The sequence below is a fragment of the Ornithodoros turicata genome, chromosome 4 (genome assembly GCF_037126465.1).
Source record: "Ornithodoros turicata isolate Travis chromosome 4, ASM3712646v1, whole genome shotgun sequence".
NCBI lineage: Eukaryota > Metazoa > Arthropoda > Arachnida > Ixodida > Argasidae > Ornithodoros > Ornithodoros turicata.
In genome coordinates this window covers 74378983-74402597 of record NC_088204.1, presented here as the reverse complement: position 1 = coordinate 74402597, position 23615 = coordinate 74378983, and the positions used below count along the sequence as shown (strand labels likewise).

Sequence of the window (23615 nt, the reverse complement as noted above, 5' to 3'; positions counted from 1 at the left end):
AATAAAAAGAATGTAGATGTAATATCGCGTAGATGAAACGAACGAAGCACTAAGTGAAGTTATCGACGTTATCCAGGTAGGACTGCGACAAAAGCCAGATATATGAATTCTACATCAACGGTCACGAACGCTCTCCGACGCCTTTCAAAACAAATTACATTCTACCGCAGAAATTGTAGAAATATGATGCCCAATTTATCGGATATCATGTCCGAATACTAGATTTTTTCGTCAATCGTCAGCAGCTCAGAAAATGCAGTTCGGAAGCTAGCAAAAGTCAATTTATATTCTGTCATTATTGTCATTATATTGTCATTGTCATTATATTTTGATATTGTGAAGTGACTCCAACCGATCAGCCGTTCAATGCTTCGATATGCCTGTAAAAAAAATAAAAATAAAGGAAACACACAAAAAAAAATATAACGTGAACAAGAGGGCGGAGATCGTTCACTGTCCTACGAATATATCAACATCCACCAGCATAAGCTGAATAAGACTATCAAACCGAACCTCTCTTTTCTCTTTTAATGTAGGCTGCATTCTAGAAAACGTAGTGTGTCTAGAAACAGAGGACGAAGCAGACAAATCGCCTGCCTGCCCGTGCCATCTCCTGTGAAGCGTGCTTTCACTGCATCACCACAGTGTTCGCAGGTGAAGCAACCAAGCACTGTCTCTCTCCTCGGCTCTCTTAGTGAGCGGATGTAATGTAGATTCGCTGCTGCAACATATTTTAATGAAGGCTTAGCAGGACGTTCAGGATTGGTGGACTCATCGGCAAGCCAGTAATGCCTAGGAACAGGAAATGGAAAAAGGCAGAAACAGGGCGAGCAAGGCTGCAGCCACCAAATCCAGAGGCCGAGGACAGATCCTGTGAATAGTACTTCAGGTACGTAAGCCATCCATTCTCCGCGCCATGAGTTAAAACGCTCACGAAGCGCCTCTGGATATACAATTCGCACGTCCGATGAATATCCAAATGATATCCATCGGACGTACGAATGCGTTAGGACGTTATTCGTACATCCAGAGGATATTCTGTGTTGTTGGGGTTACCACGAGCGTGTAAGAAACAAGCCAAAGCCGTTATTCTGTACACATTGGCTTTGTCTTTCGCGAGCGAATCGCTCCTATACAGAACGACAAATTGCATTCGGCATGCACAAAATTGGTCGCAATGACCAAAAGAGTTCTGCAAGCGTTTCATCCGTCTATATACTGATTACTCGGCTAACAAGCTAAAATAAAAAGTACAAAAAGTATTTTCCCTCTCATGGTCAGGTATCGCACTTTGCCTTTCTTTGATAACCTTGCCTTTAGTTCATGTTAGCCGTGACAATACATTACCTTTATCTGATATTATAATGTCGCACATAATGCACAAGCAGGTCAATGTATGTGTATGAGATGAATACTTCGCAGTCCGACTTTGCATTTTATTCGGGTCAGTAAATCAGCAATCAATACAGCAGTTCATCAATAAAGCAGGCATATTGCTCGGGAATAACACGCCGCCAACCAACCCATAAATCAAATCAAGCAAGGCAGCGAGGAAGAATGCGCCACAAGTCTGGCTGGGTATCCATTTCCTCCACTTTTTTTTAATCATACGGTTTTATAGTTTCTAACAAGTTGCAACCTATCGAAAGTCGAAGTGTGCAATGAGAGAAAGAGGATTAATACATCATACGCGCGCGGATAGGTGCGACACTGGTTCGGAAGAAGAGATCGAGTTCCTAAGGAAGGAGAAGGAGGGGGGGGATATATTTATTAGACGAAAAGGAAAAAAAAAAACGGGGGAAAGGTCAGCCAAACGAGACGTCGGCTTGCTATTCCAGAATAAATAAATAAAGAGAATTAAGAAATAATAAATAAGAAGAAGGGGAAAAACCATCTCAACCAGGACAAAACTAAACATCTGATAATGAGTCCGAGTTACCGTGGCAACCATCGGTTTAATTGGTGGAATCTCAGCCTAGCCAAAACCTTCATTTTTTCTGTCTGTCTGTCTGTTTATCGATTTCCATCGGAGGGAGAGGGGAGAGGAGGCGCCATATTTCTCATTATGCAACCAGGAGGCTCAAGTGTTGATGAACCTTAATCGAATTTCGTCAAGAGCAGTTTTGCAGAACAGTACGACGAGAAGGGCGGGACGTGCGACTATAGGCAGTATTCAGCCAATCAGAAGACGACCAAAACAAACAAAGCCTTTACCCAGGCACGGACACTTTTGCGCGCACCAGGCGAGGATAATGACACGCGTAAAAGTGGAATGGACGGTTTTATTATGTTTGCTCCAAAGGCCCTTCGCACGTGTCACGCTTCACGCACACTTTACTTGATCCCACTCGCGTAAATTTAGTTAACTCAAGGTGTCGCGCTTTCTGCTGGTTCCGTTAAATTGGTGACGCGTAAGCATGACGCCCTTGAAGATAAGATGACACCCTTGAGAGATAAGCATTCCAAGTTGGGCTAAAAAAATACACCTTGCAGACCAACTCAGGGACGAACTGCATGCATGGTTTTACCTGTTTACTTACGTGCGATGCAGGCAAAGCACGCTTTACAGGAACCCCATGTTCTAAAACCTGCACTACTCTAGAAACTTCGCGGACACGTGCGAACAGGCATAAACGGCGCACTTTGTGCATGACACCCTGTTGAATGAATGTGCACTCCTTCCAGCAGGGCGGGTATAGCTTCTGGTCTTTGGTAACTTCTAAACAATGGGGGTGTGCCGAATCAAATCTTATCACTGGCAGATCTTTTTTATTTATTTTTTTTAGTTTTTCATAGGATTTTCCCAAAGACATGGTACATACACTTCTGTTTTCTAAAACTAACATTACTAACAAAAGTAACCCTAAAACATGACATTGAACACTTACCCTCTCTTTAGCAAAGCAAACACTGTGAGGGTCGACACAACGAACTCCAAAGGGACTTATTCGTATTACAGAACTGCTTCAGTCCTTTTCAAAAAGAAACTCTGTAGTTTTCCAGCCCAGTGCGAAAGGAATAAGAGACGGCATAAAGTCTTATTCACATAATAACGACGGGAGGGGTTCCCTCCCGGAAGAGACCTATCTCACATGACAATGGTCCTTCAGCCTATTATACTGGCACGAGAATTAACCCTTTCACTGTCCTCTCTCCCCTCTCCTCCGGGAACAAACGGCCAGACTTTTTTTTCTTATAGGCCCTACTGTCTGCATTTGCTGCAGGGTTGAAAACGAGGTAATGGAAAATGGAACGACTACCTTCGTTTTTTGAATTCTTGAACGACGGTGGGTGGTGAGGAGGAATGAAAACCTTGATGAAGAAAAGATCAACGCGAAAGATAATGAGAATGTGAAAAATACATGGTCCACCCCCGAGAGGGTTCAATGGTATGTTGCTTCTATTATTTCTCAAAATGAATGTGGGATTTCGAACGAGAAAAAAAAATGGTGCGAAATGTTCTAATGAGAGGCTTTTTCTTCGATTTTAAAACGCAACTCATTAAAACTTTGGTCACGTCAGACGAAGTCAATCAGGCGGGGAAAAGATATCATCGAGACTAACGACAGCGACAATCAAGACCCGAGGAAAGCGTAGGCGTCAGAACAGAGTCTCGATGCGTAGATAAGTTCTCCTTCGACGCGCGTCAGAGAATATTAGTTAGAAAAATAGTCATTGGGAAAGACCGGAGAATGAGGCTGAGAGAAGGCGAACTTTTGTGCTAGCGTCCCTTAGCAGGATGCCCAAATAGACGTGATGATGCTTTGGCCTTTAAAGACGCGGGATTCGTCGAATTGCTCTTTCTTTTTTATTATTCCGTGTTAGCGCGACGAAGCAACTGTGGCTATGAGCGGTGCACAGATGTGGACAGATGGAGAGAGGACAGCAGGAAGGAGTGGGAGACAAAGGGGGGTTAGTGTGCGTCCTGGGCCGACTTAGGGGAGAACTGTGCCGACATTCGCCTGGAAAGTCTTAGGAAAACCCAGGGAAAACCTCACACAGCACAGCCGGCGGTAGGATTCGAACCTACCACCTCCCACTCTTCAGCACAACCTTAGCATCCACCAACGAGCAGGACGCCTAAAACCCGCTCGGCCATAACGCTGGTGAATTGTTGTCTCAGCCTAACTTAAAGGGGGTTGCGACACTTTGATAGATGTGCTGTGGCTCATTACAATTACAATTACAATTACTCATTACGAACGCATTGTACTGCACTGCAGAGTGTTGGGTAAACAAGAAATATTCTTCAACGTGTAGTATATTTGGTGAGTTGTACGGCTTGTCCTCTCGAACACTCCTCCGTCAGAGGCGTCAGACCTCTCATTGGTAGTTGTGAGCACGTGACCTCCCTCGCGCTTCCTCACTGGAGGCGACGTACGTGCTATGATGTCACAGCCGGGTGACTTTCGGTATTCGCGGTGGCAATTTTCTACGGGTTCTGTCACCCTCTCCTCTGTTAAACGTGGAATGTAGATTCACATCGGTGCAAACGACTGTTTGCACCGATTTTACACCGATTTTTTGCACGTTTTTAAAGTTTTTTGGGAAATTCCCGGATGACGTGTCGCAACGCATTTAAGGTCGTGGAGTGCGGACCCCGTGCACTCCTACCTACTACTACTAATCGTCCCTGTTTCTCGAATGTACTTTGAATTTTAAAACTTCCCGCGGTGCTATTTTCGTCAAATATCCCCTTCCTATATGTCTCACTCTTTCTTTCTTCTGCTAACAACCACTGTTCGGTACACCTCGGGTGAACAATTTCTTAGTGGCGTTTTTTTTTCCCTGCGTAGTTAATTTTTCTGCCACCCCAGAGCTGTTTCATTCACTTTCCTACAAATTTGGAGGATGCCGTCATAGTTCCCGGCGAAGGTACATAGCTTGTCCTTAAAAGCGTTAAAACTCCCAGGGCTGGGTACAAACAAGGTAAAAAGAAGGAGACGAACATGCATGTGTTCGTCGGCTTTCCTTCTGTCTCCCTGTTTTTACCTTGTTTGTACCCAGCACTGCGGTTTGTAACGCTTTTAACAAGATGTACCAGCCCAGATTTTCACCGTTCTTCACCTGACTTAACCTACCCAACCTAACCTAACCCAACCTAAGCTAAGCTAACCACCACACCCCTGTTTCTCACTAATGCCTTCTGTCTTCTGGCATCTGTGCAAATTGTACACCGCTCATAGCTGCAGTTGCTTCGCGGTGCTAATGTGGAGCAAAGAAAATCCTTTCGTCACACCTGGATGACTGTGTACACGCCAATGGTCAATCGATGGTCATACTACTTATGACATACCCCCCCGAAACGAGGGTGATTGTTTTGCAGACCAGACAGAGGCAGGGCCAGTTCTGTCGTCTGCTTCGGAAAGTCTTCTGCTACTGTTGCGCCTCTAACGCCGATTCGACACTACGGCGATTGGTATTTTGGGAGCAGTGTTGCTCATAACGGAAACAACATTTGCGAATATGTACTTGTCTTCGTTGCCGTAAGACCAACTCCGAGTTCCTTGGCACGAATTCAGAAGCAAAACGAAGCAACATTCATTAAGTCAACGTTCATAATGCCAGCGTATGCAAAAACCGCGAGAGATGAGTGGCACAGGCATCCGCGGAATTTATCCTTGAAGAGAATGCATCCATTTCCAACTGAACACTTGGCAACTCTCCAAAGCTTCAGACCCAGATTTCAAAAAAAATAAAATATATATATATACCACAAAACTATGTAAGTATACAAAACACTCTTTCAGACGCGCACATCGTTTATCTAAAAACAAAAAGAAAAATCCGCACGAAATCACCCGACAGATGCCAGGAAGCACACAGGATTCTCCGCACACAAACCCGCTGTCATCGTCATCATCATCATCATTATCATCGATCTAGCTCCACCTACCCACAAACACGCGAACTACATTACTCCACTCTTTGCTGTAGCAGCTGCAGCAGCAGCAGCAAGAGCACTGCACTCTCGTCAACGTCAGCACCCGGGGCACGAGGAACGGTTCGCAGAAATGCAGACAGCTCAGGAGCCGCAAAAAAGTAATTACGGCCCTGCAAAAGCGGCCAGGCAAGCAAGCCGGACGGCGGCGGCTGCTGCGGGCTGTTGCTTCGCGCGTGCCCTCGATCGATTGTCAAGGTACGAAGAAGCTAGGCTACGGCACAGGAGATACCGCTTACCGTTAGGCCTAGTGCTTTCCGCTCCCAACGCGTTATTTGCCCCCCATTCCGGTGTGCGCGTACGTTTGCCAGCGGACCGCTAGTTATTTTCACAGCGGGTTCTTTGTTGTTGTGCGGATGGTGAAGCTGTTTGTTTCTGTGTTGTGCCCATTTGTCTTTACTGCCAAGCGCAGGTATACACTAGATCGCTTGCGTGCCACTTTCATGTAGAGGCAGTCCCGCATGGTGATCAGAGCTGTGGTGAAGTGGCAGAACAGAGGAAATGCCGATACTTTTTTAGTGCCCCACCCTTTTTTTCTCCGGCCATATTTCTTGCCCTTATGCATTGCCACTGGTCCGTCTAGCACTCGACAAAAAGCCCGTAGACACGCCTACGTGCTCCATAATGGGAATTACATCAACCGCATATTAATTTTTTCCCTTGCTGGGCTGAAAAAGTGTTTAGGTCAACGAACAGAGGTCAAGCCCTTGACAGCGCTCTGCATTCCACTGCAAATCTGCTGTGTCGCACTGAGTCACGCTTACATATGACACGCTGAGTCACGCTGACACTAACGTAATTGTTATATCGGCCTCTGTCAGCTGCCGGAGAGACCACGGCCTGTTAGTATGACAGAATACAGCTTTGAGAACCAGCTGTTGATAAAAGCCAAGCAAACTAATGCCGGTGCTTTTTTAGTGCCCCACCCTTTTTTCTCCGGCCATATTTCTTGCCCTTATGCATTGCCACTGGTCCGTCTAGCACTCGACAAAGTGCCCGTAGACACGCCTACGTGCTCCATAATGGGAATTACATCAACCGCATATTAATTTTTTTCCCTTGCTGGGCTCAAAAAGTGTTTAGGTCAACGAACAGAGGTCGAGCCTTTGACAGCGCTCTGCATTCCACTGCAAATCTGCTGTGTCGCACTGAGCCACGCTTGCATATGACACGCTGAGTCACGCTGACTCTAACGTAATTGTTATATCGGCCTCTGTCAGCTGCCGGAGAGACCGCGGCCTGCTAGTATGACAGAATACAGCTTTGAGAACCAGCTGTGGATAAAAGCCAAGCAAAGTGTCCGCGCTACATCACAAATATGCCGTCGTTCTGCTGCGAAACTGTCTTCTCGTAATTTCGTATTATAAAAATGGAGTGTTCCCGTAAGCAAGATTTGGATGTTGCACGTTCTTCGTATTTCCAACAAAAAGTATCAAGCAAAGTATCGCGTTACTTTTTTGTGGTAACGCTAGCTGCTCTCCGCTACTTTAAAAAAGAACACCGATGTCGGCATTTAAACACTTCTTACTTAAGTAACGAGTATCGGTATCGCAATACCATATTTCGGTATACCGAAATATGGTACAGTCAAACTCCTTTACAACGAAACTCAGGGGACAGCAAAAAAAATTCGCAGTAAAGGTATTTTCGTTAAAAAGGATGTCCATTATTGGACCTATAGGCTCCAGCGGGACCGCAAAAAAATTTGCTGTAGTGGTATTTTCGTTAAAAAGGTGTTCGCTATAAAGGAGTTTGACTGTATTGCGATACCGCCCGTTATAACGGGAACAACACCGGAAGACACGAGGATTGAGGCAAAGATCCGATATTTCGAACAGACGCATGTTTTCGTTTTGTTTTCTTACTGACTGTTTTTTTTTTTAACGTTCGAAATACTACAGCGCCTTGATTTGATGCTTTTGTTTCAATCGACCTTCGCTGGATCGCTAGCTTTTCCGCTTTTCGACAGGAACACGCAATACGTGACGTCAATTTTCCCGTCGTGAGCGTTGAAGTCGAACTTCTGCCGACGAGATCACAGCTTCTACCCTAAGCAGACAGCCACCAATACTAGCTAATAGTCTACTGCATTTCATCAGTATTCCTCGCTTTCTGTTACCGTACGAGTGCGCAACTAAGTGCTTTCTCTCTATACTGCAGAATCGACTCAGAACTTACGCCAAACTAATTCACGATGCACCAAAGTTCCACCAAAGATCCCCGCTCATCGTATAATCCCATTCGCATCATATACTTATACATAAAAAAAAACTCCTTTTACACTCATTCAGGAGTGGGCTTTATCCACCTACGCAATGCGAGGTCCTCCGCTTCGCGTGAGCTCCACAAAAGCGCGCAATCACCATCACAATCACCGTTGGAACTCACTCCACCGACACAGAAGCGGCGGAATCTTGTCTCCTCCCGTCGACACTCTCCATAGAGGAAGCCCACGTATCTATTATGCAATGATTGCACCGGGCGTCCCGGTGCCCTATAAGAGGGACACACCATTGGTGCACAAACTGCGCCCGGGCCCTAATAGAAACGACACGGTTTAACGGAACGACTGGGCTCTGCAACGAGCTCTTTATCACACGAATGGAAGCTCACCAATGGAAGCTACAGAGAGAGAGAGAAAGTCGTTTAAAATTGAGACATACGTCTTAAAGGAAGGTGACAGAGGTGCCCCCGGCGACGGGTGCACCGAGACGGAATCCGGCCGTTTATATTTCGGCCTGGTCGTAAATGGATTTTCGGTGAAAGAATGTAAATTGAATTGGTTCTGTCGGAGGAATCGCCGTGTCGACGAGTTTGGACGTCTTTCCGAGAGACGGGGAAAAGCGGTGCCTTATAGCGGTGTCAATTAACGCCCCGCGCGTTATGGAGTTGTAATTATGGAACGGAAGGTTCTTGACCCCGATGAGAGAGGTAACCTGCAGCTCGTTTTCTTGAACTAGCGTCACAGTGTTTCCGAGCGTCATCAAAGCGTCGCGCGAGCGGCCTTCTAATGTTATTTAATCGAATTAAAACGCGAGCTTCCAACTTTCAAAACTTCATCATCGTTGTGTTCGTCCTAACTGCTCAATTAGCCTCTCCAGCTTAGGTTCATATCAGGTTAAAATGGCCGCCTGCATCGGTTTGTTAGCGCACGCGTGTGTGAGTGAGATAGAATGTAGTGTCCGCGTCTTGCTGCACATGTTGACGAGGCTGACTCGCTTGAATGTTGAATTCGTCCCAGTTGTTTATTCAGTCTCTGCAATCCACGTTTTGAACATACGCTTGCAACTGCCTAAAGTATTAAATCATATGCAGGAACTTCAAATGCGCAACAACCCAGCGAAAAATTGGGGTTCGTCTCCTTTCTTGGCTTTTTTTTAAGTTTCACGCTAAAAAGTTAACCTGTTTACTGGTAAGTGATTGAGCTGGGGATTGAGCAAAGTTTGTTTGGCGTCGTTTTCTCATATTACGTGTTTTTTTTTATGCACTGCCTTCCCGAGTTAAGCTGTTCACAAGTACATGCATAGAAATAAAAAGAATGAACGAGCGAGCGAATCAGGCCGACCTTCTATCAAGGGATAGAAGGGCCGAAGTATTAATACGTACATTAAAATACGACGTACGCGAAAGTGATTTGTGCGTACAATACTATCCCTAGAGACCGATCGCTCGTTCTTTCTTTTCCTCAATAACCATCCATCCATCTATCCAATACTTCCCTGCCACAGCCTTTAAATATTCGTACCGCTCATATCGTCCATCTGTTACGTTGCATCTTTCATATGTTGACGTACCAACAAAAGGGGAGGTCTACAGAGAACGCTCAGCGCAGCATCATGCCCGAACGCCCGCGTTCTGGATAAGACGTGTACACAGACCCACGTCACCCCCAAGAACGCTTACTCAACCCGGGGCCCATCTATCATACGGAGCTTGCCCGCTTAGCACGAGAAGAGAAAGAAGAACAAGAAGAAGAAAAAGGCACGACCCGAACCACCAGCCGAAGAAGGGCTGGGCCAACGGAAGATCAGACTTAGACGACTCCCGAGGTACATCCATGTAAAAAGAACAACCGAGAAAGATTGGCTGAGCAACACCCGCGAAAAGTTTTCTTCTTTCTTTTTTTTTTTTCCATGACCGTAAGAGCATAATAGAAGAACAGAAGCAAGTGCACTACTTTCTCTGGTATTCATCCGCGCGGAATGGACGGGTTCTAGATGAGTGCTGCTTTTCGCCTGTCGTCTGCGAGCGTTTTATTTCCAGTCTATCGGAACCGGAACGTCATTAACGCTTATCTGCGAGCGTAGACGAGTACCGGTAAGGTTCGATTAGGATGAGAGATGTAGTGTGTTTGTGTTACCGGATGTGACGAAAGCAGAGAAAGCAGAAATAACGAAAATGGCGGAAGCTTTTGAAGCGCGGTCGTGCGCAGTGGGACAGAACACGACGGCGGCGGCGACTTGACGTGAATGCTCGTCGGCGTCACGCTAGATGGCGCTTGCTGTGACATGAGGGTGGATCCGTGAGAGTGGAGCGTGTCTGACAAGTCCTTGTTTCAGTTTCTGTTTGGGTAGCGGTACTGTTAGCTGTGTGTACTGGGAGTGGTACACGATGGGTAATGGTAATGTTCACACGAAAAACAGATAAATGAGTTGCCCTTCGTTGCAAAAAAAAAAAAAAACGGTCGAAATGGTTTATGAGTGCATGAAGAGTGTTTACGAAGGTTTGCTTCACCGCACTACAGTAGAGAAATGTGGGAAGCACGCTTTACATATGCCTGTTGTAGTGCGGTTGACTATCCGTTCGTGTGACTTCCCAATGATCCTGGAATCACAGTAAGAAGGACAAATGTGCAATCTACTTGCAGTTCTACCGCAATTTATACGCCAGGATCACTGCTTTACAATTCAACAGCTCCCAATCTACCAATTTCAGCTCATTTATTTTATTTTATTGATTGATTATAGGTGAATTAAGGGGCCGAAGGCACTACATAAGAGTTCTGGCACATAAACAAAACACAAAATACAACTACAATGCAACAACGACATAGCATACAATACAGGACAACAATACATACTTTCTACGTTGCCGTACCGCACGGCATACACACCAACGCATCCAGAATCCCAAGCACGGAGGGGTGTTGAAAAAAATTGGGAGGGGGGGGAAGGCGCCATTATTATAGTTACGTCATTACAGCTTAACATATCATTACGTGAAAAAGTTCGGGGGGGGGGGTGTCACTGAACATTTGGGGGTTGTTAAGGGGTGTAGGACGGTCTGGATAAATCACCGCCCGAAAGGGAATAGGAAAAGGACGGTAGTTTTGAGCAAGTCAATTCCGTCAGCTTCAATGTGTATCCTAATGCACATTGCAGTAACAGCATTTTGTTCACGGCACCTATAATAACTCATGGATAGGCATCGAAACTTCCAGCTTCTAATTGCGTTTCCCCATGTTATACGCAAAAAACCCACTCTACGTTTTCTTCGCTACGAGCCCCAACACCGCGTAAATCAACCGCACCCCGTTTTTTTAAAATCCTCCTCTGCATCGTTTCTGCTTTCACGAGCCTAAAATCCATCTCTCTCGCACGTAGAGCGACAAACATGTGCCAAAGCCCACTTAAGTTTGGTGCCGCGAAGACACGCTGGAACCCAGCGTCCGACATAAGTCAACATAAATAGGGTAAAAATGACTCCGTCCCTTCCACGGCGCTTCGCAGGAGCTTTAAAGAAAAAGAAAAAAAAAGGAGGGAAGGCAAAAGGCCTGTATTGAGCCGGCCGTGAATAAACAACGGGCCCCGCGTTATTTTCGCCTGGCGGACCAACGCCAAAGCCACATCATCTTCCAGGGCCCTGCACGCTACAGAGCAAACGGGAACGTGGTCAGTGTACCTTAATGAGACATCCAGCGTTTGGCGAATGCGAAGCGTTCTTTGAGGATGAGAGCAAACATTTGCTACTACCATTACTGGCGTTGGTCGTAATGGGATTGTTTGAACGGACGAAGTTTTGTAGGAGTGAGCTTCTGTTCTTTTTTCTTTTTTTTTCTTCGGTAGTGTGAGGAATCGAGGAGGTATAGGGAAAGGAAGCTAAATGGCGGGTTTGTAAACCGATCGGATTTGCGTATTGGTTGAACTGGGGAAGAGACAGAGAGAGTGAAAGGGAAAGGGGAAAAAGCTGTGTGGAAGGAGACTCGGTAATGATGATGATGTACCGATTTTCGGGCATGAAGTGGCGGTATTTATTATTATTATTATTATTATTATTATTATTATTATTATTCATAATAATAATAATACATTTTTGATTAGGTGCCCATAAACAACCCGAAGGTCCGGGAAATGGAGCACCAAACATGAATGAATTCAAAAATACAAAGATAAACATATATACACATAAATACAAAGAAGCTACACATCAAGTACAGTAGTCAAAACAGCGAATGTTAGAGTCGGTCGTGGGAAAAACGAAACAACTAAAGGGAAGACTTCATAAACTATACATTAAAAATTGACTTGATGGCATTTGTAACATTAGAAAAATCAGCGCATATGTCAACACCATGATTCTCGAACAGTTTATACCAGCACATTAGTAGACGACTGATCAGACTTGACTTCGGATCGGAGATCTAAGCGAACGAGAAGGTGCATGGAGATTAATTAAGTGTAGTAAATCAGGGGAGTTGAAGACGGAGTGAACCAGTTTGTACAAGAAGACCCAATCTTTAAAAGTTTTGACGATTTGACAAGGTTAGCGAGCCAAGTTTCTCCAGTGATCAATGGGTGAAGTGTATCACCCGCGGGCATGAAATATGGAAGATGTCAATGCAGGGACAAGGTGTACGAAGTCGTGTAGCGGATGAAGAGAAAAAAAAAATTAACCCATGTAAGGATATGGAATTCGTGACTGATTCGCTTAATCGACGTGGACACGGCGTGGAATGAAACAGAACGTTGCCGTGTTGCTATCACTACAGCATAGCATGGACTTTATTTTCGTACTGCACTGGATGGCTCAGTTAAACCACGCATTAAACATGGGTAAAGGTGCCGAGGAACCGGTCGGTTGAGCTAAGGTAATGAGCAGTCGAAATATACCTATTTTACCCTCCTTCGTCAGCGCACACACACACACACACACACACACATGTACGCACGCATGCGCACAGACGCTGATATATATATATATAACTACACTTTGTATATTTGTTGTTGTATAACTACACTTTCTAGCAATACAAAAAATAAACAATTTCAAAAACATTAAGAGGCTCTGATTAAAAGCTTAATAGTAATTGTAGCAGTAGAATAGTAATTGGAAAATAATTTCGCCATTAAAATTGTTATTGTCAACGATGATCCTATAAAGCCACTGTATTCGAACGCGTTTGGTACAGCTCTCTGCAACGTTAACTTGAACGCGGCGACGGCTAGCGGAGCAGTTCGAGGGCCACCCTATGGGCGCTAAGTACAACTATAGGGAGACAGCGTTGTGGACTATCCCACTCATGCTTGGGGGTGTTACTTCGAGAAGCAGACGCTCCGTTCCGAATGCGCAGAGGAGGGTTATCGTGAGGAGGAGGAGGAGGAGGAGGCTTCTTCGACGAACACCCCCGAACACGAGTGGGATAGCCCGCAACGCTCTCTCCCTAATACAATGTGCACACAATTGTTAGGCAAGTGAGTATTATGACCATATCATCATTTCTATGCATATTTTCCAGGCTGTACAAACTTGAATGCATATTGGATTTAAGCATATCAGATGATGTGTATTTTATGCAAGGGGGCCTCGATGAGGGAGTGGCCTAAAGAGATGATCATCCTATGTCAAGGTGTGCGTAACTATTAGGCAGCTTCTTTTCCTCGGGAAAAAATGGGCACAACAATAAGAAAGATTAAACTTACATTGAAAAGTAAAACAAAAAACAAAACAAAAAACACACACATACAAAACGAAGAAGTCTTTCAGAGGGGTGCATCACTTTTTCGGTCGTGATGACAGAACCATGAAACGTGTTGTTGCAATAGAATAGAATAGGATAGAAGTAGAAAGAAGACAAAAAACGGAAATGTAGGTCTCACTACTGCGACCAGCTGTTCCACGACACTTGATGTTTGAAAGACCAGAATGATTTTGCTGCAAATCGTCAACAGGGTCCCAAGGAATGTGTTGAGAAAAAAAAAAGACGCAAATTAAGTGCCAAAGATCTTACAAGAATCGAACGTGAGGCTACCAGGATCCCATTATCCTCCAGTGCTGTCATATTCCAGAACTGCAACCTACCTGGAGTGGCCAGATGTACAAGGTGTTCAGTACTCAGGCCAGTAGTTCAGGTCAGGGTAAGAAAGGCTGAAACCCGACCACCACTAAGCAAGATACATAAGTTGAAACGTCGAGACTGGGCCAATAAATATCTGAAGACAAATATTTCAAAGGTTTTATAGACTGACGAGATGAGAGTTGCCCTTGACGGCCCAGCTGGATAAGCCCGTGGCCTTACAAGCCCTTAAGATAATAAAGTGAAATGAAATGAAAGGCTGTGGCGAATACCTCCTGCACCAAAACTTATTCCAGGATGGCATACTAGTCACGTAGTCAATAACATAACATTAATCGTTAATCAATATGATAATAAGAAACGCATATCACAGAGACTAAGGGGATGCACTGAACTGGGTGCGAAATAAGAATAAGAGAAAACAATATTGCCGCCAGTCAACCAGTGAACGGTCCCAGCGATTCCCAACGAAGCGCACCGCAAAAACGTTGACGCAAACAACGTCCCGGCCAAATATGTCTGCTTGAATTCGTAACACGATCAAAGCGTTCCATCCCTCCCCTTTTTCCTTTCGCCTGTGTATACGGCACGCGCAGCGGGATAAAATATCGCATCAAGCAAATGCATTCAGGGTTTTGCCGCCCGCTTGAAAACAGACCCAATCCGATTATGTTATCCATGCGGGATAACGAAAAAAAAAAAAAAGAAAAACAAACGGAAAACAAAAATGCAGAACGCATAAATCTTATAGCGTGGACACGACACCAACCAAACAAATAAATTAAAAAAAATCATTTACATTCTCTGCTGGCCCCCTCACACGTGACAAGCCCCCCCCCCTTTCACTCACCACCCTTCCATCACTGTGTCCCGTTCGTTTTCAAACTTCTATGCATTCCGCCAAAAATAGCGGAGACCGATTCGATAAAAGAAGAAGTAGAAGGAAAGTAAAAAAAAGTCAAAGGCACGCGGGGAAAGGCAAGCGTCTCGCAGGCAATATTAGCGAACTTGCGACGCCATTTGTTACGCAGACCCCGAGCGAGCCGCAACGCAGAGATCTTTGGACGCGTGCTGATCGATGTACGGTGCCATTTATTTGTTTGTTTGTTTTTGATTATTTATTTATTTATTTATTACGTATTTGCCTATTTCGTGCGTTTCTGGTATCGTATTATCGAACCCTTTCATTATATATGTATTTATAACAGCTGTAAATCACCGTTCCAGACATTTCGCGCAGAGAGAGAGACAGTTCGATTTCATCTTCTGTGCGGTTTATTTTTTATATTTATTTTTTGCTTCCTTTCTTTCAACGCATAGCCGTGTGTGCCGTCGGTATGAGAGGAATTTGAAAGCAGTGTCCGTTTCGCTTTTTGTTCCGTGCCAGTGCGGCTGTAAAGAGAAACAGACACGGCGAGACAGAACAGCTACTGTTGGTGAAAAAAAAAAAAAATCACGACGTTGAACAGGCAGAACAGCAAAACACATTAGAAGAGAAAAAGAAAGAAGAAGGAAAAAAAAACCTCGGATACTGCGCGTTATTGCGCAACCTGTTTCAAGTACGGTGGCTTAAAAACAGGAGGAAAGAAGTAAGGAATAAATGGAAAGGGGGAGTGGAGTGGCATCTTGAGGTTGTCATAGCGACGAGGTTCTGCTTTGTACGGCTGGTTGCTGTTCGGTCATTGTGCATTCCCGTGGAACATTTTATGCAACAGAAGGGGTTGTTCGCAAGGGGTGAGAGACATACGGCTAGAGAGGTGTATTGGTACCGTTAGAGTCACTAAATAGGGAGCAGAGTAGCGACACTGAGCCACGCCGGCGAGCGAGCCCGCCATCTTGGGTCAGGTGCGGCTGCGTCGCCTAGCAACGGGACGCCAATCTGCCCCTTCTCCGGTGGAGAACAACGCGCAGTCGCGCCAGCTCGCAACCCAGGAGACCGGTCTTGCGTGGAGGTGACTCTACGTGGACGGCCAGTTCGTGAGAGAAGAAACCACGTGACACGATCAGCCCAATCGCCGACACCGAACGGCGGCTCCGGCGCGGAAAAGGAATGCGGTACTCTGTACCCTATGTAGTGACTCTAGGTAGCGTCACCGTGAAGTTCTCGTATATACCGGAACTAATGGTAATGTACATGACTCAATCTTATCCGTTGATTGGGTGCTGTAGAAACGGTTCTCGCAGCGCCACCTAGATGCAGAAGGCGCGCTTAATGGCTCCTCTCCCTCCTTCGCTACGTTGGACGCATAAAGTCAATTTGTCCGCTACCGCGATTCGCCGTTCTGCGAATGTACCTTGTATCGCCAACTGTAGGATGGGACAAGCGTTAGCTTGCCCACATCAGGCTTGAAAAATGGACCACAAAACAGCAACCGCCTGAGATCCCTCAGAAGCCTTCATTGGGTTCGCAAGCGCCACCTGTGGAACGCAAGGGCTCATGGGAACTTAGAGCGTCTTACAGCATTACGAGACGGCTAGAGGCGGAGGTACAAGAAGAACAACAACACACCCGGTGTGCGCAGCAGCAGCGTCAGGCAGGAGAAACCATTACCGAAGCAGACGACAGAGCAGTGTCTCTCAAAGTTGCCATGCTGCTTTGCACCGCGAGCATGGTGGCGCGCGCATCTTTTTAAAATCGTCTATTCAAGAACTCACAAATGATTGCAGCCAACTTCGCAAATGTGAACCTGTAGACTGAAACTGTATCACGCTTTTCAGAAAATTAGTCTCGAGAAAAATATGGGACAGTTTTGCGCCGCTTTATTTTCTTTACCCATTTAGTCCGCTGGGAGCTCATTACACGCAGACGACAGTGGCTGCCCATGCTCCCTGACGATGGCTTGTTTCCATCGCTACGACCGGTGAAAGCACGTTCGTCATTGGCTGCGGCCGTTGCAAACACGATCCTGATTGGTTGGCGCTTAGTTGTTACGTCACGTCGACCAGTAAGCAGGCTTCCTCTATCTAGTTGGTGTTGGTTCTTGGCAGCCACGTTAGCAACGGTCAGCTATCATTCTCCACCACCTACTATACTGTCGTGGTACAAAATGTAACGTGCGCGTGTGGAGCAATAAACTTTGCCCCGTGAAAGCTAGGCAACTGCACCGTAGGGTCTCGCCTGGACAGCTATTACAAGCGTTTTACGGTGCACTGCGCTACAAGTAATTGCACTGCATTTGTAGTAGTACGGTAAAGTAGTCTTCTGCTCGCATATCTCCCAGTGCTATGGAAGCGCGTGGAAGAATGTCTTCCTTCTGCGGCTATCGCGTCACATAGCTGAAGTGCGTTAACCGGGAGGTGATGAACGAAATGTTAACGATGTGGCTTGACGTCGCGAGACAACTATGCGTTGCACGTCATTTTCTTTGAGCCAGTTCGTGGACATATGTTGGGTGAATTCGAATGACGGACAAGACAACAACAGTCAAAATCTTCTCCTCTCTGTTTTCTTACAAACAAACAAACATTCAAAATCGCGAAACAGGAGGCTGACTTAAAACAGAGCCCTGACATAACTCAAAGCGCGTTTCAGTCCGTCGCCTATCCTTGCCTCCTGAGAAAACTGGAAATTGTCAATACTTACCCCCATGTATTTATATAATAACTTGATAAGTCACAGAATTATCATAGTTCCTCGTTCAAATAGAATACAATGGTCCGCGATACGGTATGGTACAGTGTCATCGCTCGCGCGTTCCGTAAACTTTTGTCCAGCACTGTACATTGTACGCTATCACTTTTGCGTACGTAAGAGATAGCATTTGCGGTTCTGCGCACTGCGCGAAGCTCTCTTTTTGTTATGACCGCGCTTAGAACCATCAACGCTATCTCTTACGTGCGCAAAGGCGATAGCGTACGGTATACTACCACTCTCTATTTTCACCATTTATGACGTTGCAATCAACACGGTGTAAGTCAAGGAATTCTCCCTTCAAAGGTCTTACAACACCCCCTCTCCATCGCACACCCAGACACCGCAAAAAAAAAAAAAAGAACAAGAGAAGATTTCAACAAAAAAGGCTACCTGCTAAAGGGCTTCATACCCGCATCCCCTACGAATTCGAACACGTCCCTGAGATCGAAATCCTCCGTACATCGCGGGGTAAGCCATTTCTATACGTCTTGGCCCTGAATGCGGCACTGCCGTAGAGTCTACAGACTACGCAAATACTTAAAAAGACAACACCAGCAGATGCATTAGCTCCTGTCTCATTAAAGCCACCGCAGAAGCCCTATATTTTTTTCTTTTTCTTTTTTCGGACTGTCGCATTCCCCGGTTCATCCAGATATCCCTCTTTCAAATATCCAGCCCGTTTTCTTTTATTTCTCCGTTTAGCGTTCCCTTCATTAGTGCTACCATTAAGAGTGCGCGTCAAAGTCCGCCCCATGCGAACGTATCGCCCACAGCCGCCGGATGCGTTAATGCGAAGTTAGTGAAACTTTTATTACATCCCGTCTTAATAAAGAAGCCCCGGGCCTTATCAGCAACTTCTCGCGGTGTCTCGTTCGGAGCGTGACTAGATGGTGGTTTCTGTTCTTAGCCACACAGATGGAGCGGGGGATATTAATTTGGCTTTGTTATGGCTGCGCCGAGCGTCGGAGGTGATGTTCAATCTTGATAGGGGGACTCCTCCATGGCAGTTCCAGCTAAAGATGTAGACGGGAGAAAATATTTTAGAAACTTGGCACGGGCTTATAGACGTTGCGCTTACATGAAAGTGACGCTTGTACGTTACGACGCGAATCGTCCCAAGAGTCGGCGTCTTTTATTACTTTTTGCGGCGCTGAAATGCTGCAAGTATAACATTTCCTCTTCATGCGTACGGGTACGTTTCCAGTGTTCCGCAAAGTTCTGCCCAGCGTGTCGCTTATAGTAGGCTTTCCAATACGTTTCTCTATGAATAGTCGTATCTACAGGGTGTCCCAGAAAACGTGTCATTGAATTATAATAAAAAAACTACGCCACCTAGAATCATGCGGTCAACAGCATTTGTTCTTATTAGGTTTTTGCCACCTCCTAATGTGAATGTCATGTACTCGGGGTTTAATTATTAATTAATTTATTAATTAATTTAATTATTAATTTAAGTTTAATTATGTAAATATTTGCGAACTGAACTCGGAAATTTGCCAAGTAAAGGTCACTTTTTTACCCCACCAATATGAAGAGCGTGCCGAATTCACTCAGATTCATGATAATTCACAGTGATACTTACGAGCTATCCTTTTCGGAGCACAGGACCATAGCGCACGATGACTTTTTGAGCGCAATCGCTCGCAGTGCGACGAAAGGAGGTTCCGAAGCCAGCCCACAGAGTGATAGTAGAAAAAGTAACAGTCGCTAAAATTGGGAGAGGGAAAGCATTATCCCAGCGAAGGTCGGACGTGATAAGCCGTGCCTGTTTTATCTCTTTCTGCGATGTCGGGGAGGGCTGGGTTTCCAACCTCCTTTCGTCGGACTGACAAAGATTCCGCTGAAAAATTCATCGTGCGCTATTCTGTGCGACCTCCGTAGAGCATGATGTTCGGCTATTTTTTCCGATGGGATAGCTTCTGGATATCCCTGTCAATTATCATTAATTTGACTAAATTAGACACGCTCTTCGCATTGGTGGGGTAGGTAAAAAAGTGACCTTTACTAGGCAAATTTTCGACTTAAGCTCGCAAAAATTTACATAATTAAATTTATGTTACACGACATTCACTCGAGGAGGTGGCAAAAACCCAGTAAGAACACATGCCATTGACCGCATGACTCTAGGTGGTGTAGTTTTTTTATTATAATTCAATGACACGTTTTCTGGGACACCCTGTATGTTGTGATGTCGTGAAAATGCTGGACAGTTATCCTCCTCTACGTCGATATATTGCGCAATGTTCGCTTACGCCTCTTCTTCGTGTTATGGAGGAGGAGTCATCGTTTTACGCGTATACGTAATCGCGCTGGAGTAGGTCGCACGCTGGATGACGCCTACTTTTCAGTATGATCCTTTACCACCATCATCATCTTTATGTTATGGCTTGTCGCGGATGTCTGAATATTTGTGCCAAAAGTGAAAATTCGATACAGAACATGTGATTCTAGGAGACGAAACGGGCATCTGCTTTGTCTATAGTACGCGGTCATGGTCCGCTAACTGTCACACTTGAATATCGTACAAACAACAAGGAACACAAGGCATCCTGTTTCTACCGTTTCCATCGACAAAAACACACAGAGCCGCTCCACCTCATGTACAGGACGGGGCCCTGTGCTCGCTGAGGAACTTCGCTGAGGAACTCGCTGAACTCGCTGAGGAACTTCAGCACAAGATATATCTATCAGATAATCCGAGATGCGAACGATGTAACGAAGGCGAAAGAATCCAACACTTCATGAAGTTTTGCCCAGCATATGATAAGGCAAGGGAAATGACAGTCTTCCACAAACGGAGAAGCTGACTCTCAGGGATGTTCTTTTTCCCAGCCATAGCTAAGAGAGTTGTACGAAGGGCACCTAAAAGCCTAGTCCCTTTCATATAGAACATAGAGGACTCTCTCTCACGCACACATATAAATGGGATGATGATGTGTTGAGTCATTCACAGCCATTATGGCGGTACACTGCCCCATTGCTCTTGTGGAAGGGATGAGAAAGGGATGATGATGGAAAAGTGTTCTATTAGAGTTCGTCCATTAGTCCAGTGCTGGGAAGGAACTCAGCAACAACTCGTAGGCCTTGCATCTGATGTGAGGGGTCCGACCATGGACTCAAAACCAAAAGCATGTAGAGGAAACTGCAGAAGGTGAAGACTTACCTAAAATGTATAGTCTATAAACAACCAAGGTGCACGACAATGACGTCTATTAGGTTTCAGAAACACACAAAGAGACCGACAGCCTTATACTGCGCTTCACGTGTTCATCGCTGTGCCTAACACTGAGCCCGCGCTCTAAAAATTCAAGGAAACGCCTCTCTGAAATCGGACGCTGTAAAGTCGAATCCCACTGGTGGTGTCAATTTCATCAACTGCCATTCTTTAATCGAAATAAATAACTGGCTGCTGTGAGACTTCGGTATTATCGGGCAAATTAGAATGGTGCAAGGGAGCTGGTGTAGTGTAGAAAGAGATAACATTTCCTCCAGTTTGAGGAACACGCAAGACGAAGAGGACAAGAAGAAGAGATGTCCTCTTCGTCTTCTGTGCTCCTCAAACTCAAGGAAATGTTACCTCTTTCTTCAGTATTGTGTTATAGTTATTTAATTTCATTGACTGACGTACTACCGTGAGCGTTATGAAAGAGAACACGGGTTGCGCGTGGCAGATAGCCTCGTCCGTTACTTACGGCGGCGCCTTGTAGCTCATTCTGTGTGGAAGTGGAAAAGGCGCTGCCGCACCTTCCATTGCCGTCACCCCTGCCGTACTCCGTTGACAACTGATAATGGCGAGCGACGCTGTACGGCCTGGTATCACAGTCTGATAGGGCGGGGGTGCCGGCACCAGACAAAACAGCAGAACCCTCGTCATTTGCTTTCAAGTGGCAGGGGAGGTTATCGGCCACGCGCTAGCGTGTTCCCTTTCATAACGCTCACGATAGTACTGCTACATTTCTGATAACACAGAACCATAACAAGAGATATATTTCCGGAACCACGCCCAAGCAGCACAATGTACTTAAAGTCGAGTGCAATAGGGGTGGACGGGTAGGTGGAAGGCCTTGAACAGACTCTTGAAACTAAAGAACATTGATAAGACACATACCGTCCACCCCTATTGCACTCGACTTTCAGTACATTTTGCTGCTTGGGCGGTTCTTGATCCTTTAAGATATCAAGCCTCGGCAATAGGAAACTGGAGTAGATGTATACGTAAGGTGTGTAAGTGTCAGCGACATGCTGCACGTGCCAGCCCAGCCCAGCCCAGCCCAGCCCAACCTAACCTAACCTAACCTAACCCAGAGGAGAGCACTACGGTGCATGGAGATTGAGAAGTGTGGCAAATACAAAAATGACAGCCATTGACGCGCTCATTTGCAATGAGCCGTGCAAGCAATCTGATGACGGTGGAAGTTGTAATGTAGAGAGGGAATACCATCTCGCGTTCTTGATTACCTTGAGGCGAAAAAGAAATTGGCATTAGAGCACCAGAAAGTGGAATACTTGTCGATGGTTTCACTAAATGCGGTAAGACAAATTTATAAAAGTATAAGCGAGCGGTGGCGTGTTGCTTTATTTTTTAGTTTTGTTCTCGTCAAAAGTACAATGGTTTCGTCTACGAATGGGCTGCACCATACAGGCTCTGTCGATTGTTCTAGCCACGGCTCAGGCAACAACAGCAAGATATGCCTAACGAGCCATCAATCGTGCCAGCGAACTCCTCGCTGCAGGATAAGACCTTGCAATTGCTTCCCTGATTTGATCAAAAACAAGGCGGTGTCCTTTGCTGGAGAGCAAATCTGCGTCTTCTTGTACCGCCTAAGCAAGGCCACTGGATGGCGTGTCGCTGTTCTCCGCGTAGGACGTACGCACATACAGTATCACGTGGGATAGTTGAGGATAGTACCTGTTTGACGCTTCCGGTCAAGAGATCCAATGAGTCAAGAGATCCATCGAGTCAAAAGATCCAACCGGTCACGTGACAGGCGAGTCAAGAGATCCAACCAGTCAAAGCGTCATACTGGTCAGGATCCCGACAGAAAAGAAAGTCCATCCCTTACCATGCTCATTGCAGAACGATTGCGTTGTACGTAGTATTAAGTTAGGAAGTAATATGCCCGGTAACAGTGAAGACTTTCCGGTGTTTTCTTTCTTCTTACCACACACGTACACAAAAAAGTAAGCGAGGAAATCCTGAGGTTGTGCTGTAGGTTACGGCGGCGAGTCCCCCTTTTGCCTTTGCACTTCAATGTTAATTGCCTCTAGCGTCGTAACACGCCGTAACAAGTTATGCCAGAACGCATGCTTCTTACCAAGAGTATTGAGCTCAACTTACAAAGAACCGTAGGCTGCAGGACTTAAAACTTATCCTTGTCGCGTTCTTTTCATTGGCCTCCACCCTTATCACGTTATTCTATTGTTTTACTGACAGACGTGGGGGAAAATAGATACTGTCTGACTGTGCTTTCCAGTCAACATTGACCTGTCGCGTTCATTGACCTCAACCCCAAAATGCAGGGTATACTGCTGGACTCAGAGTTGTCTTTGTACTTTTGTGTCCATTGGCGCCAGCCGTCCCCACGTTATGCCAGAACTGAAGCTGGTTACCGATAATAATGGGCCCAGCCGCAAAGTGCTTTGTCTTTGTCCTTTTGTGGACGGCGGGAAAAATTAAGGGAAAACTTGATACAGAGAAAAAAAAGAACAACAAACAAACAGATGTTCGGGCATATGAAGCTATCTTT

General features: G+C 45.6%; 1 protein-coding gene and 1 long non-coding RNA gene across 3 annotated transcripts in view; both read right to left on the bottom strand.

Moving 5' to 3' along the window:
• Positions 1-23615, bottom strand: part of LOC135391871 (voltage-dependent T-type calcium channel subunit alpha-1G-like) — a 292030-nt gene that overhangs the window by 226950 nt on the left and 41465 nt on the right. The window lies entirely within an intron of this gene.
• The window catches only part of LOC135393486 (uncharacterized), a 189416-nt gene that overhangs the window by 164807 nt on the left and 994 nt on the right, over positions 1-23615 (bottom strand). The gene's annotated exons all lie outside the window — the stretch shown is intronic.